The following is a 14,058-nucleotide window of genomic DNA, read 5'->3' as shown; positions in this document are numbered from 1 at the left end:
CGAGCGCGAAGGCGGCCCCCGCGCGGCACCCGGAGCGGCCGACCCGACCTTCGGCGATCCGCGCGGCTCCCCCACACCGCCGCCGCAGTCGCGGCCAGCCCCCCGGAACCCTCTCTCTCCCGCACGCGCCACAGGCCGACCCCTAAGAAAACCCCTCTCCGGGAGCCCACCGGGGCCCAACGCCGGGGGGGCCGCCGACCCGGTCCCGAAGGCGCACGCCGGGGGACGGGGACACCGGGCCGACCAGCGGCCGGCGGCGGCGCCCCCCGAGGCGGTGCCGGGTTCGGTCCCAGACGAGGCCACCACCGACGTCGAGCCGGCGAGCCGCTCGGGGAGGGGAGAGGATCGGCGGGCGGCGGGCGGCGGGCGGGGAAGGGGGGCACAGGGAGCCAAGGGCCGGGGAACGCGAGGGCGAGGGCACCCGGGAGCCCGCAGAGCGGCGGCTCGGCGGGAGAAACCTCGGGCACGGCCGGGCCACCAGGAAAACACGGCCGCGGGATCCCACCGCCACCGACACGAGGGCGGTCCCGCGGCGCCCCGCCTGGGACGCCGGACGGCCCTCGGCACCCACCGAGACCCGCCTCACGAGCCCCGGGTCCCGCCACCGGGGGCCCCGAAGCGACCACAGCCACCAACCCGACGCCAGGGCCGCATCGCTCGTCATTCTCGTCCAGCCTCCGACCCGGTCCCGCTCCGGGAGACCGGCGCGTCCCCAGCGTGGGACGCTTTCCCGGGGCCAGGCGGCCCGACCCCGCGCCCACGCGCACGCGGTCGTCGGCACCGCTCGCGACTCGGCACGGGAGCGGGCGGAGAGCCGACTCGCGGCCGAGGTGGGGGTCACGCGCCGGACGGAAGGCCGCGCACACCCACCGCTCGCGGCGGCCGCGTCCCAACCCGCTGGGACGCCGGGCCCGGCCCGGCGGGATCCTCCCCCGACTCGGAAGGGGGAGGCGCGGGCCACACAACAGGCGACGAGCCGCGCTCGGCCACCACCGCGGTGGCCGGCGGAACCCTCGCTCTCCCCACCCTCAACCCGTCGAGGGGGAAGCGGAGGAGGGTCCTCTGCGCGCGAGTCGCTACGGCAGCGCTACCATAAGGCAGAAGGAGACAGAGGCGGCAGGCTGGGAGATCCGGCACCCCAAAGCACACCTCTCTCAGATCGCTAGAGAAGGCTTTCTCACCGAGGGTGGGTCACACTCCCCACCCGCCAGTCGCCCCTCGTCGGGCCCGCAGAGGCGCTCGGGGACGCCCGGGGAAGGGAGGGGGCCTGCGGTACGAGGAGAAGCGCGCCTGCGGCGACCTCGAGCGTTTGCGGTCAGGGCGGGGGGCCCGGCAGGCTCACAAGGCCCCCCCCGTCCACCCGCCTCCTGCGTCGCTTCCGAGGCAAAGCCACGCACGCGACCGGTCGGAGGCAGAACGGCAGCCCCTCGGCGGCCGGCCGGCGCACGCGTCACCGGCCCGCGCCCGCCGCGATCGCTCACACGGCCCTCGCGCACCCGCCAGAGGGGAGCACGGGACGTGCGCTCGCCGGACCCGGCGGCGCCCTTCCCCGCGCGGGAGGGGCGCGCATCTCATCTCACTCGACCGCCTCGAACCCCACGCCGACGGGCTCCCCTCGGGACACACGCGCGGACACCGGAGGAGGGGACGCCGGGGGTGGGAGGGACACACCACCGCTCGGCCTCGGGCACCTGAGGGACAACCCGGAGCGCTCCAGGAGCACCGCAAAGGCCCGGGCGGAGCCAACGCTCGCGCGAAACCCCCGAGAGGGCAGCACGACGGGCCGGCGGGACGGCACCCCCACCGCCGCAGAGGGGGCCCGCCCGCAAGTCGATGACCGCGGGAGGCGAGAGCGAGGGGTGCCCGCCGCGTCAGAGGACCCCGCCGACCCACCCCGCGAAGCGGAGAGCGGGGACGGGACAGCCAGGTCAGGCCGGGTTCCGCACCCCACGCCTTCCCAACGCACCACCGGCAGGCGGACGGAGGAGAGGCAAGGGGCCCCCGCGGGCGGGGCGAGAAGAACGGTCCCATTCGCCACGAATGTCCGCCCCTCGCCCGTCGCGGCTCGGATCCGGCCCGGGAGAGCGTGACGTCACCACATCGATCACGGAAGAGCCCCCGGGAGCGGGGGGTCGGCCAGCCGGCCGGCGAGCGAGCCGATCGGCCCCGGCCGTCCCCCGCTCCGGGGAAGGGGCGGCGGACAACCCAGCGGAGACGAGGACGCCTGACACGCACGGCACGGCACGGGGCCGACGGGGGTGGGGTTGTCACGGCCGCCCCGGGTGCCCGCGGCGGAGAGCGCACGGGGGCAGGGTAGCCCTCGCCGCCTTCCCCGCCACCCCCGGGTGGGTCAGAGACCCGGACCCGGGCCGGCACCGGGAGTCGGGACGCTCGGACGCGCGAGAGAGCAGCAGGCCCGCGGGCCCCAGCAGCAGGCGGCTCGAGCGGGAGCAGGGCCGGCTAGCCGGGTCAGCGGTGGGCCAGAGTCCCGCACGCATCCGGAGGCCCAACCTCTCCAGCGACACAGGTCGCCAGAGGACAGCGTGTCAGCAATAACCCGGTGGCCCAAAATGCCGACTCGGAGCGAAAGATATATCTCCCCCGGGGGCAGGAGGCCCGATCGCCGACCACGCCGCCGGCCCAGGACACCCACGACACGGACATCTGTCCCCAAAATCGCCACCATCGCAGCCAGACACGGAGCACCCGGGGCCCCCTGGTCGACCCCAGGACACACGCGGGAGCGGCGCCGGGCCAGGGAGGCCCTCCCGGCCGCCCGTGCCACACGCACGGGCCGGCCCGTGTCTCCAGAGCGAGGCCCGGAAGCAGTTTCGGCCGGCCCCCCTTGCGATCGGGACACACGAGGGACCGAAGGCCGGCCAGGTGTGACCTCCCGGGCCGCACGAGGGCTCGGGGAGCGCTCTCCGACTCCGCACGGGGACTCGCCAAAAAGGATCACGGCGGAGGGACCGCGGCCCGGCCCGGGGACCGCTCCCCGGCACCCGGGGGACGGGGGCAGGACGGTCCCCGGCTCCCCACGGGGACCCGGAAACACATTCGGCCGCCGCCTCAGACGGCCAGGACGCGCGCGGGCCCGCGACCGAGCCGGGAAGGGCGTCCCCGGCCTCCCGCGCCACGCGCGGTGGGTCCCCGCGGGTCGCGGCTCGGGCCTCGGGAGCTGCGGCGCGCTGGTCGACCGGCCCGGGCGGCCCCACGGCCCGGCTCGGGCCCAGAAGCGCAGCGACAGCCTCTCCCCCACATAAACCTGCACGCCAGAGCTCTGACTCACAAGCGACGCGCCACAGCCCTGGCGCCACCGGGCCAGCCGGGCTGACGACCGCGGGCTTTCCGGAGCTCTGCCTGGCTCACAGCGGGGACGGTCCCCTCCCTCGGCAGCTGCCACCGCAGCTCCGGAAGCCAAGAGCACGATCTAACAGCGGCCGCCAGATGGAGCCCGACGACCGTCGCGAACGTCAGCGAGACCGATCCGGACGGCTGGCAGGGCGGCCCGTGGACCGCCAAAGCGAAACCGTGAGTCGAGAAGCCCTTCCCGAGGCCGAAAACGCAGCCCCTCTCCCCCAACCCCACAGAAACGCCTCCCCAAAACGTGTCCCCGCATCGACCGCGACAGAGTCAGAAGACAACCCACGGCGTCTGGGTGTTTGGAGATGCATCTCGGAGGGAGGGAGGGAGGGAGGGAGGGAGGGAGGGAGGGAGAAAGAACCCACAAGGAAGGACTCGGTCGCGGGTCGCTGCGGACACAGGGAGAGGCAGAACGCCTAGGCTCTTCCAGAATCCACACAGAGACAGACAGAGGGAGAGAAAGACGGAGGGAGGGAGAGAATGGAGAAAAGAGACAGATGGTGAAAGGGAAGGAGGGAGGGAAGGGAGCAGGGAGGGAGGGAGGGAGGGAGAGAGGGAGGGAGGGAGGGAGGGAGGAAGAAAGTGGAGAAAAGAGAGACCATCTAAAAAACAGAGATACGGAAAGAAAACTTCTTAAACGTTCCATTTTTTCAAAGACAGGTGGAGAGGAAAGAAACACGAAAAGGAGAGAAAGAAGGAGGAAAGAAACGAAGGAAAGAGGGGAAAAGAAACAGAGAGGAAAGAAAAATGAAGGAAAGACAGGGAACGAAAGAGAAATAAGACACGAAAGAAAAAAGAACAGAAAGAGAGAGAGAAGGAAAGGAAGAGAGGAAGAAACACGTAAAGGAGGAGAGAGAGGAAGAAAGGAAGGAAGAAACACATCAAGGAGAGAAAGGAAGGAAGAATCACATCAAGGAGAGAAAGAAAGAAAACAGGGATAAATATGCCCGTTTATCTATAAATACAAACACAACACTCTTCACACGTAAGCATAGACGTATTCATCTACCATCGTTTCTTCACGTAGCAACGTATATTTATATTTCATAAATTTATAGAAGCGTATCTCTACACACGTGCTTTGCATAAGCGTACTTCTATACAATACATACATCTGTCGCGTATAAACGTACTTCTCCGTACGTCCACGTAAACATCTATAGTTATATACAAACGTATGAAAACACTTATATTTCTAAATAAAAGTGAGTACATAGAAACGAAACAAATAAAACATACGACGAACCGAGTCCACAGGCAGGGCGCGGTGGCTCACGCCTGTCATCCCAGCACTTCGAGAGGCCGAGGCGGGCGCATCACCTGAGGTCGGGAGTCAGAGACCAGCCCGGACAACGTGGTGAAACCCCGTCTCTACTAAAGATACGAAAATCGGCCGGGCGTGGAGGTGCATCCCTGTCATCCCAGCTACTCAGGAGGCCGAGGCAGGAGAATCGCTTGAACCCGGGAGGTGGAGGGTGCGGTGAGCCAAGATCGCGCCATCGCACTCCAGCCTGGGACACTTAAGAGTGAAACTCTGTCTCAAAGAGACGGAAGAGAAAGAGAGAGAGAGAGAGAGAGAGAGAGAGAGAGAGAGAAACAGAAAGAGAGAGAGAGAAAGAAAGAGCGAGAAAGAAAGAGAGAGAAAGGAAAAGAAAAAAGAGCAAAAGAAGAAAGAGAAAGAAAGAAAGAAGGAAGAAAGGAAGGAAGGAAGAAAGAAAGAAGGAAGAAAGAAAGGAAAGAAGGAAGAAAGAAACAAAGAAACAAAGAAAGAAAGAAAGAGAGACAGACAGACAGACAGAGAGAGAGAGAGAGAGAGAGGCCGGGCACGGTGGCTCACGCCTGTCATCCCAGCACTTTGGGAGGCCAAGGCAGGCGGATCACCTGAGGTTGGGAGATGGAGACCAGCCTGACCAACGTGGGGAAACCCCGTCTCTACAAAAAATACAAAATCAGCCGGGCACGGTGGCACACGCCTCTAATCCCACCTACTAGGGAGGCTGAGGCAGGAGAATCGCTTGAACCTAGGAGGCGGAGGTTGCGGTGAGCCGAGATCGCGCCATGGCCCTCTGGCCCGGGCAACAAGCGTGAAACTCTGTCTAAAAAAAAAAAAAAAAAAAAGAAAGAAAGAAAGAAAGAAAGAGAGAAGGAAGAAAAAGAAAGAAAGAAAAGGCAAGGCAAGGCAAGGCGAGGCAAAGCGAGGCAAATCTACCCGCTTTCACTACATCCGGGGAGAATCAGGAAAGTCCCCACCAACGACAAGGCCTAAAGGGGAGCCGCCATCTGTAAAACCCGAGCAGAAGGGTCCACGCGGGTTAAAGACACGAAGAAACACAAGGAAACCACCGACCAAGGAGAAGGACCATCTGGCCCAGCCAGGGTCTGTCTCCTGAGGTCGTCTGGGCAACCAGGGACCGGGACGGAGGGAGGGCGGGACTCCGAACCTCCGTCTCGAAAAACAAATCCCGCTCATAAAATAAAATTCCGTTAAAAAAAGAAAGTACGCATCGTTCCTAACGTGTCTGGTGCCTCGAAAGGCGAGAGGGGTCTGTGTACGTCACTGTGGGGGGGGGGGGGTTCTCTTTTTTTTTTTTTTTTTTTCTTTTTTCCCGGAAACTCACTTTTTAAGTATTTTCTTTCATGTCAGTTTTATTTTCCTTTTGTCTTCAAGTCCAGAGTCAGAAACATCGCGATATCCCGTCTCTACTAAGATACGAAAATTAGCGCGGCCTTATGCCGAGCGCCTGTAATCCCAGTCACTCAGCAGGCTGCGACTGGAGATCGCTTCAACCAGAGAGATGGTTGTTGCAGTGATCCGAGCGTGCACCACTGCATTCCAGCCTGGGTGGCTGAGTGAGACTCTGTCATAAAAAGAGAAGAAATGCGAAGACACAAAAAAGTACAGACCAAAATACTGCATTGTTTCAGAACCTTCCCCCAAAAGACCCGAAACCCCCTGACTCAGGTGAAGGAGGTGATGTTTCGATTTACTTCTCTCTCTCTCTTTCTCTCTCTCTCTTTCTCCCCTCACTTTTATTTCTTGTTGAAGCATACATGTGCAAGTTTGTTACATAGGTGAACTTCTGACTGGGGGGTTCAGTGTGCAGATGATTTCGTCTCCCGGATACTCAGCGCCGGAAACTATGTCACCCGGGTACTCACAAAAACCCGACAGTTTTTGTGTTTTGTTTGCTTTGCTTTTTCCTGAAGCTGTCTCTCCTTCCACACCTCCTCCCTCAAGTAGGCTCCTGCGTCTCTCATCCCCCTAGTTCTTCCCACGCATTCTCATTATTTAGTTCCCACTTATGGGTGAGGACACGCAGTATTCAGCTGATTGTTGCTTTCATCTTCGGTGGTGGTGATGAAAGAGGCATGACACTAAATCGAACCTTAGGACGCTCCCCTCCATCCCCACCACACCCCCTCCCCACACACACCCTCTTTCCTGCACCCCCTCCTGAAACCCAACAAAGGAAGAAAAACAAAAATTAAAGTTAGAGGTCATCCTCCAAGGCGGTCAAGAAGGGGGATCTCAAAGGGTGTGCAAGCTACGGGGGTCGAGGTATATCGTGGCCTAGGTAGCAAAAATAAGGGACCGACTTTCAAGCCCAACCGCACCCCCTAATCCTCAGCTATCGCTTTGGACTTCATCCAAGGAAGGCTGGTCTCAAGGACTCCAGACCTACCCTCTCTGGATTTCTAGAGGATAAGATGTTACGGCCGGACGCGGGGCTCACGCCTTTAATCTCAGCACCTTGGGTGGTTCGCCTCAGGTTTGGGGTTCTAGACTAGCCTGACGAATATGGAGATACCCAGTGTCTATTAAAAAAAAAAAGCCAGGCGTGCGGTGTGTGCCTGTGGTTTCAGCTACTCGAAAGGCTGAAGAATTGAAAATCCCTTGAACCCAGGCGACGGATGTTGCGATGAGCTGATGTCGTGCCACTGCAATCCAGCCTGGGCAATAAGAGCGAAACTCCACCTGAAAGAAAAAAAAAAAAAAGAAAAGAAGATGTTAAGAAGTATAGTTTATATCAATCGGCTCTCATTGTACCTTGAGAGATTCAGAAAATCGCTACTTAATGACAGAAGAAAACACCAGCTAACATGTTTTGGGGAAAATACACGTTTTCCTAAAATTGGTAAAATCTACTTCACCTGAATAAAGATAAGTAAAGTAAACAATACAAACAAAACAAAACACTAAAACAAACATGGGCCAAGGCATTTTTTGTGGAAATATTATGTGAGCAAATTGTTACATTTTAGAAAGAGTTTCTATCTTGGGCAAATACCAATAATGCCCAGGGTAGAGCTTTGAAAAGTGGCAGCGTGCACCATTGTGAGGGTTGAAATCCGTGTGGCTCACTCCTTTCATCACAGCACTTTGGGAAGTTTGGACGGGCAGATACCTGGAGGTCATGAGTTCAAGAGCAGTCTGGGTAACAAAATAAAATTCTGACTCTACTAAAAAGGCAAATGTTAGCTGAGTATGGTGTCAGACAGAATTATGTTCCAAGAGGAAGCATCCCAAATATCCATGGTCCCCAGTCAAGAAATGAACTGAGTTTACAAATTCGTAGTGTCATTGCTGACTCAAAAGGTGAGAGGTGTATGTTTGTGTCACTGTGGGCCTCTATTTTTTTCTTGGAAACTCATTTATTTTTAATTACTTTTTTTTAGATGGAGTCTGACTCTGTCACCCAAGCTGGAGTCCAATGGCATGATCTGGGCTGACTGCAACCTCCACCTCCCGGGAGGTTCAACAGATTCTCCTTCCTCAGCATATCGAGTAGCTGGGACTTGACGTGCGTGCCACCACACCTGGCTAATTTTTGTATTCTTCGTAGAGACAGGGTTTGACTATGTTGGCCAGGCTGGTCTTTAACTCCTGACCTCGTAATCCTCCCACCTCCACCTAGAAAACCGCTGTGATGACAGGAATGACGCACTGCACCCAGCCTACTGGTTTATTTTTAAAAATAGCAATTTGGGTAGGGAGCAGTGTGTCACGCCTTTCTATATCAACCAACATTCTTTCTCGTGTCTGATGACCTGGGGCCTCCCAGCACTTTGGGAGGCCGTGGCCACAGGATTCCTGGAAATTGCAGTTCAAGAGCGGCCTGGGCAACGTGGTGAAACCCTGTCTTTACTAAAAAGGCAAAAGTTAGCTAGTTATGGTGGCACGCACCTGTTATCCCAGCTACTCGATAGGCTAAGACAAGAGAATCGCTGGAACCTGGGAGGCGGAGGTTGCAGTGACCCGATACCGCGCCATGGCCTGACGAACAGAACAAGACTCCATCTCAAATAAATTAATAAATACGTTAGTTAATCGAAAAGTATCAAAAGAAAACTGCAAGGAAGTGGCGGGAATGCACGGGAAGGCTTCACGCGTTCCTAAAGGTCAGAGCCGAAAAACAGTACCATCAGGTTGAGATACAGGCCATTCTGAATCTCTTCTCACTGTGCTCAACTAATACCAAAGAAGGGCAGGTTTCCATACCGCCCGTTCATCATCACCGCTCTTGTCAGGTATAATTGCAGAGTCATGACTACACAGAGCTCTCTCAACCCACCAACTGCGTCCGTACTTTTATGAGTCCAGTTGGAAGAATAAACAGGGCACTTAGCAAAGTAATCATCGTATGTTCCTTGGTCTCCCATGTCTGTCATGAAACCAATCAAATTCGTGGTCCACTTTTTCCCCGCCCTTCGAGCGTTCACAGAGCACCGAAATACAAGAACAGTGAGTGCATTTTATGCGACAAATAGGAAAAACACCAAAGTGAAAGTCACAGAGGCTTAGGATACACAGGGAGATACAGAATAAGGAGACTGTTCCAGTATCCACACAAAGACAGACAGACAGTGGGATGGAAAGAAATGAAGAAGAGAGAGAGAATAAGGAAGATAAAGAAAAAAATATAGACAGACAGAGATGTAAAGGGAAGAGAGATGAAAAAGAAAACCGAAAAACATAGAAACAGAAAAAAAAAAGAATGAGAAATGAGAGAAAAAAGGGGGGAAGAAAAAGAGACAGAACACAAATAAAAGACAGAAAGAGAAAGAAAAAAAGAGAAAAAATGAAAGAAATAAAAAGAAGGCAGGGCATCGTGGTTCACACCTATAATCCCAGCATTTTGGGAGGCGGAGGTGGAAGAATTGCTGGAGCCCAGGAGTTTGAGACCAGCCCTGGCAACACAGTGAGACCCCGTCTCTACTGAAAAAGAAAAGACAAGAAAAAAATCCGGGCATCGTGATGGCAGGCACCTGTATCCCCAGATCCTTTGGAGCCTGAGGTGAGAGCATCGCTTGGGCTCGGGAGGTGGAGGCTGCAGTGGGCCTTGGTCAAGCAAATGCTCTGCAGTCTGTTGCCCAGGCTGTCCTGAACTCCCGAGCTCTAGCGAACTGCCCGCCTCAGCCTCCGAAATTGCAGCCGCCACAACCAACGGTCCTGAAGGTGTCACTGACAGATTTTAGTATACAGGGTGTTTCGCTATATTGCGAACTTGAACCCAGGAATTTGAAGCTACAGTGACCCAAAGTCGCGCCACTGCACTGCAGTCTGGGTGATAGAGCAAGGCTCCATCTCTAAATGACTAGATAAATAATGAAAACAATAACAATAATGACAATAATACAAAGAAATAATAACAAACAACAATAATAATAAACTCGTGGGAGTGAAAAAATATAAAAGGTCATACACATCACAATTAATTGTAGTTAATTTCAAATAAATTTTTTTCTTTAACCTGTTTCTGTTACTTTATGAAACACTTACACTGGAGGGCAATGGCATGAACACGGCTCACTTCAGCTTCAACATCACAGAATTAAGTGATCCTGTAGTCTCAGCCACTTGGAAGGCTGAGATAGGAAGATCACCTGAGGGAGCCCTGGAAAGTCTAGGCGGCAGTGAGCCGAGATTGCATTCTTACACTCTAACCTGCCTCAAAAATATAAATAAATAAAAGGTAAATATAAAACCACAGCAACTTCAGTGTGTAGAAAGAGGAGCAAGAAAAGTAAAAGAAAAACAAAACGAAGAGCAACTGAAAGTACTGTGGAAACAATTGGAGAGGAAGAAACAACGCAAGGAATAAGTGACACCAAGTGAATGTGGGCGGTACTGCTGCTGACCAAAGTTATATGGTCTACTTTAGAAATCCCAAGTTGACGGTCAAGTCCAACGCTTGCCGCCGACATCAGGTGGACACGGCGACCCGAGACCTGAGGATTGGGGCCTTAGGCCCTGGTCCCTGGTCTTCCAGGCAGAGAAGCTGACGGCCGTGTCAACTGGATGTTGCTTGCTTCCCACAGGCGGTCGACTTGCGGGCTGATCGAGAAGCCAAATGCCAGCATCTAATCGATCGGGTCCACCCTAAAGGCCAAATGAGGTGCTCGCGGACGGAAGCGGTCAGAACCAGTTGGAACCTTATCACACAGAACTGGCCCAGCTTTGAGGCCATCTAACTCGGCAGATCTGCCAGCCATTCTCGCGCAGTCCGCTGGCTGACCCGGGCAGCGGAGACCAGTGAAGACACAAGGGTGGTGACTGGCTACTCTCATCCCAGCGCACCTGGGGCGGGGAGAGGGACTGTGACCCCAACGGCCGCCCACGGGCACGCGCGAACACTACTCGGACAGGGACTGCAGGGGCACAACCTCTGACACCCGCGCCTCAGCCATTCGCACCAAGCTCAAAGAATCCGTTCCCAACCCGAGGAGGATTCCCAGCGGGGTGGGGGAAAGAAGCTGAATCAGAGAGGTGGAACATCGAGCAGGGGCGCCAACCCTACCTCGGCAACTCCCGGCGCTGTATCTTGGGAACCCCGCTGGTGGGGCCGACGCCTCCCAAATGCACGGCGGGCTCCAATGAACTCTCGCGAGAGACAGCCGCTGCATGTCCCGGGGCTCGGGGGCTGGTGGGCATGAGCAGGCCCGGGACCTTAGTCCCCGCTGGCAAAAGCAGGGAAGAAGGAAGGTAGACGGCGAGGGCTGAATTACACAGGACACGCCACAAAGCCGGGTTTCCCGCACACTGGTTTAGAGACACTTGGGTGGAGGGCTGACTTTCAATAGGTTGCAGTGAGGGAGCTGCCATGCTCCATAGGAAACCCTGACCCGGAAGCAGGGCGTTTACGAATAGTTTAGTATCAGATTCCCCATAAACGTGTTATGTGATGGGCCAGGGAGCAAAGGCCTTCCTAGCTGCACCCCGTTTTTTAGGACGAGGGGCTCCTGGCACCGGAGCCAGGTCTCGGCGCGCAGTGGGGCGGAGCGTCCGGCCGGTGGGAAAGGCGGGGGAAGAGCTATCTGAGGCCAACCGAGGCTTGCCGGCGCTGCTGCATCCTCTCTTCTGGGCGGGATTCTGACTTAGAGGCATTCAGTCATAATCCCACAGATGGTGGCTGCTCACCTTTGGCTCCCCAGCCAAGCACATACACCAAATGTCTGAAACTTTGGTTCCTCTCATGCTGAGCAGGATTACTATGGTAGCAGCACATGGACAACAACACATGTGGAACACACGCAGTAAAACTAACCTGTCTCACATGGGTCTAACCATGATGCTTTCCCGGGCATGCAGTCCGCTTTTAGGTGAATCCATTCCACTTTGCCTTGCCCTTCAGAAAGAAAAGAGAACTCGCTGGCCGCAGAGGCTCACGCCTGTAATCCCGGCATATTGAGAGACTGAGGCCGACGGATCACCTGATGTCAGGAGTTCGACTCCAGCGTGGCCAACATGGTTAAACCCTGTCTCTATGAAAATACCAAAATTAGCTGGGCATAATAGTGGGTGCCTGTAATCCCAGCTACTCGGTAGGCTGAGGCAGGTTAATCGCTTGAAACCAGGAGGCGGATGTTGCAGTGAGCCGAGATCGCTCCATTGGGCTATCTAAGCGAGACTCCATCTCAAAAAAGAGAGAGAAAAAAAAAAGAGAAAAGAAAAGATAACTCTGTCTAGGGCTCCCATTTGCTTTTGCAGAATCAGAGAGTGTGATTGCAGGCAAGGGTTGAGGGGAGGGTTCAGGGGAAAAAAGGAGGAGGGGCAAAGGCTGGAGGCACAATAGCTCACTCTGGAATGTTTCCAAGTTTGGTGGGGACAGCTTATGAAACAAGCTGACTCTGGAAATTACACAGAATTCATAGTATTATTTCTTCTTTGAAAAGTGAGCGGTTCATGACTTTTTTCTCAGCATGTATTCCTTTACTTGTAGTAAGTGCCATTTAGTTTCATACAGTTTACATACCACTGCTTTCATTGTATCTGCAGAGATTTAGGATAGTTTTTGTTAATAATGAGTCCTAGGGTGACGCTACAATGCACTTTCCGTTCTGAACCCTGAAAACTTCAGACAGGTCTCAGTTAATTTAGAAAGTTTGTTTAACCAAGGTTCAGGACGCACACCCGTGACACAGCCTCAGGAGGTTCTGAGGACATGTGCCTAAGGTAATCAGAGAACATTATCGTTTTATACATTCTAGGAAGACATGAGACATCAATCAACGTATGCAAGATGAACATTGGTTCGGTCTGCAAAGGCGGGACAACTTAGCAAAGGTGGGAGAACTCAAAGCGAGGAGGGGACTTCCTGGTCACAGGTAGTTAAGAGACAAATGGTTACATTCTTTGGAGTTTCTAATTAACCTCTCCAAAGGAGGCAACCAAATATGCATTTATCGCTTGAGACCAGGAGGCGGATGTTGTAGTGAGCGGAGATCGCTCCATTGGGCTCCAGCCTGAACGTCTGAGCGAGACTCCATCTCAAAACAGAAAAAAAAAAAAAAAAAAGAAAAGAGCAGAGGAGTGACTTTGAATAGAATGGCAGGGTGGCCCTAAACAGTTGCCAGCTTGACTTTTCCCTTTACTTTAGTGATGTGGAAGCCCCAGCATTTATTTTTCTATCACACAATTTTTAAAACCCACGTAGAAGTCTTCATGCTGATTTAAAAAAAAAAAAAAAAGGAAGAAAGTAAAGCAAATGATAGGCCAGGCGCCCTGGCTCACGCCTGTAATCCCAGCACTTTAGGAGGCTGAGGTGCTTGGATCACCTGAGGTCAGGACTTCGAGACCAGACTGGCCAACATGGAGAAACGAAGTCCTTACTAAAGATACAAAAATTAGCTGAGCGTAGTGGCGGGCGCCTGTAATACCAGCTACTGGGAAGGCTGAGGTAGGAGAATCACTTGAACCTGGGAGGGAGAGGTTGCAGTGAGCCGAGATGGCGCCATGGCACTTCAACCTGGGCTACTAGAGCGAAACTGTCTCTCTCTCTAAATAAATAAATGAATAAATAAATAAATAAACAATCAGGCCCAGCCAGGTTGGAGGTTTCCTATGTAAAAAGGCATAGGGGGAGGGAGGGAAGGAGTGCCTCAGAGGTCAGGGTGGGGCCCAAGGGAAACCAGTTTTCCCTGGCTGTGCACAGGCGGCCAGTTTTGGTGTGATGCTTCCATTTTCAATAACAGTGACCGCTAGGTGACGCCAAATGACAACCGAACGACATGCCAGCCTGGAATGAGTGGGGTCCCTGGTTGAGGGTTTGTCGAGGAAGGAGAAGGAGATGGAGGCACATGGGATCGCCTGTGTTCTTATCTCTCTTGGATTACGTTTCCGGGCACGGGACACCCTCCCAGACAGTCCCCACAGCTCTTCAACCAGTGTCCCTGGGGAAAAGATTATCAGTTCTC

At 55.3% G+C, this 14,058-nt stretch overlaps 1 long non-coding RNA gene across 1 annotated transcript; it reads right to left on the bottom strand.

Annotated features, from left to right (window-relative positions):
* Window positions 1-6,227: 6,227 nt before the first annotated feature.
* LOC134737990 (uncharacterized) lies at window positions 6,228-11,598 on the bottom strand. The gene is made up of 3 exons (XR_010123463.1): window positions 11,163-11,598; window positions 8,549-8,662; window positions 6,228-7,339 (listed from the first exon to the last, which is right to left on the bottom strand). It is a non-coding gene; the product is annotated as an uncharacterized LOC134737990 (long non-coding RNA).
* Window positions 11,599-14,058: the final 2,460 nt, after the last annotated feature.

Source organism: Pongo pygmaeus, chromosome 13 (genome assembly GCF_028885625.2).
Source record: "Pongo pygmaeus isolate AG05252 chromosome 13, NHGRI_mPonPyg2-v2.0_pri, whole genome shotgun sequence".
Taxonomy (NCBI): Eukaryota; Metazoa; Chordata; class Mammalia; order Primates; family Hominidae; genus Pongo; species Pongo pygmaeus.
This window is presented reverse-complemented; position numbering and strand designations above follow the sequence as displayed.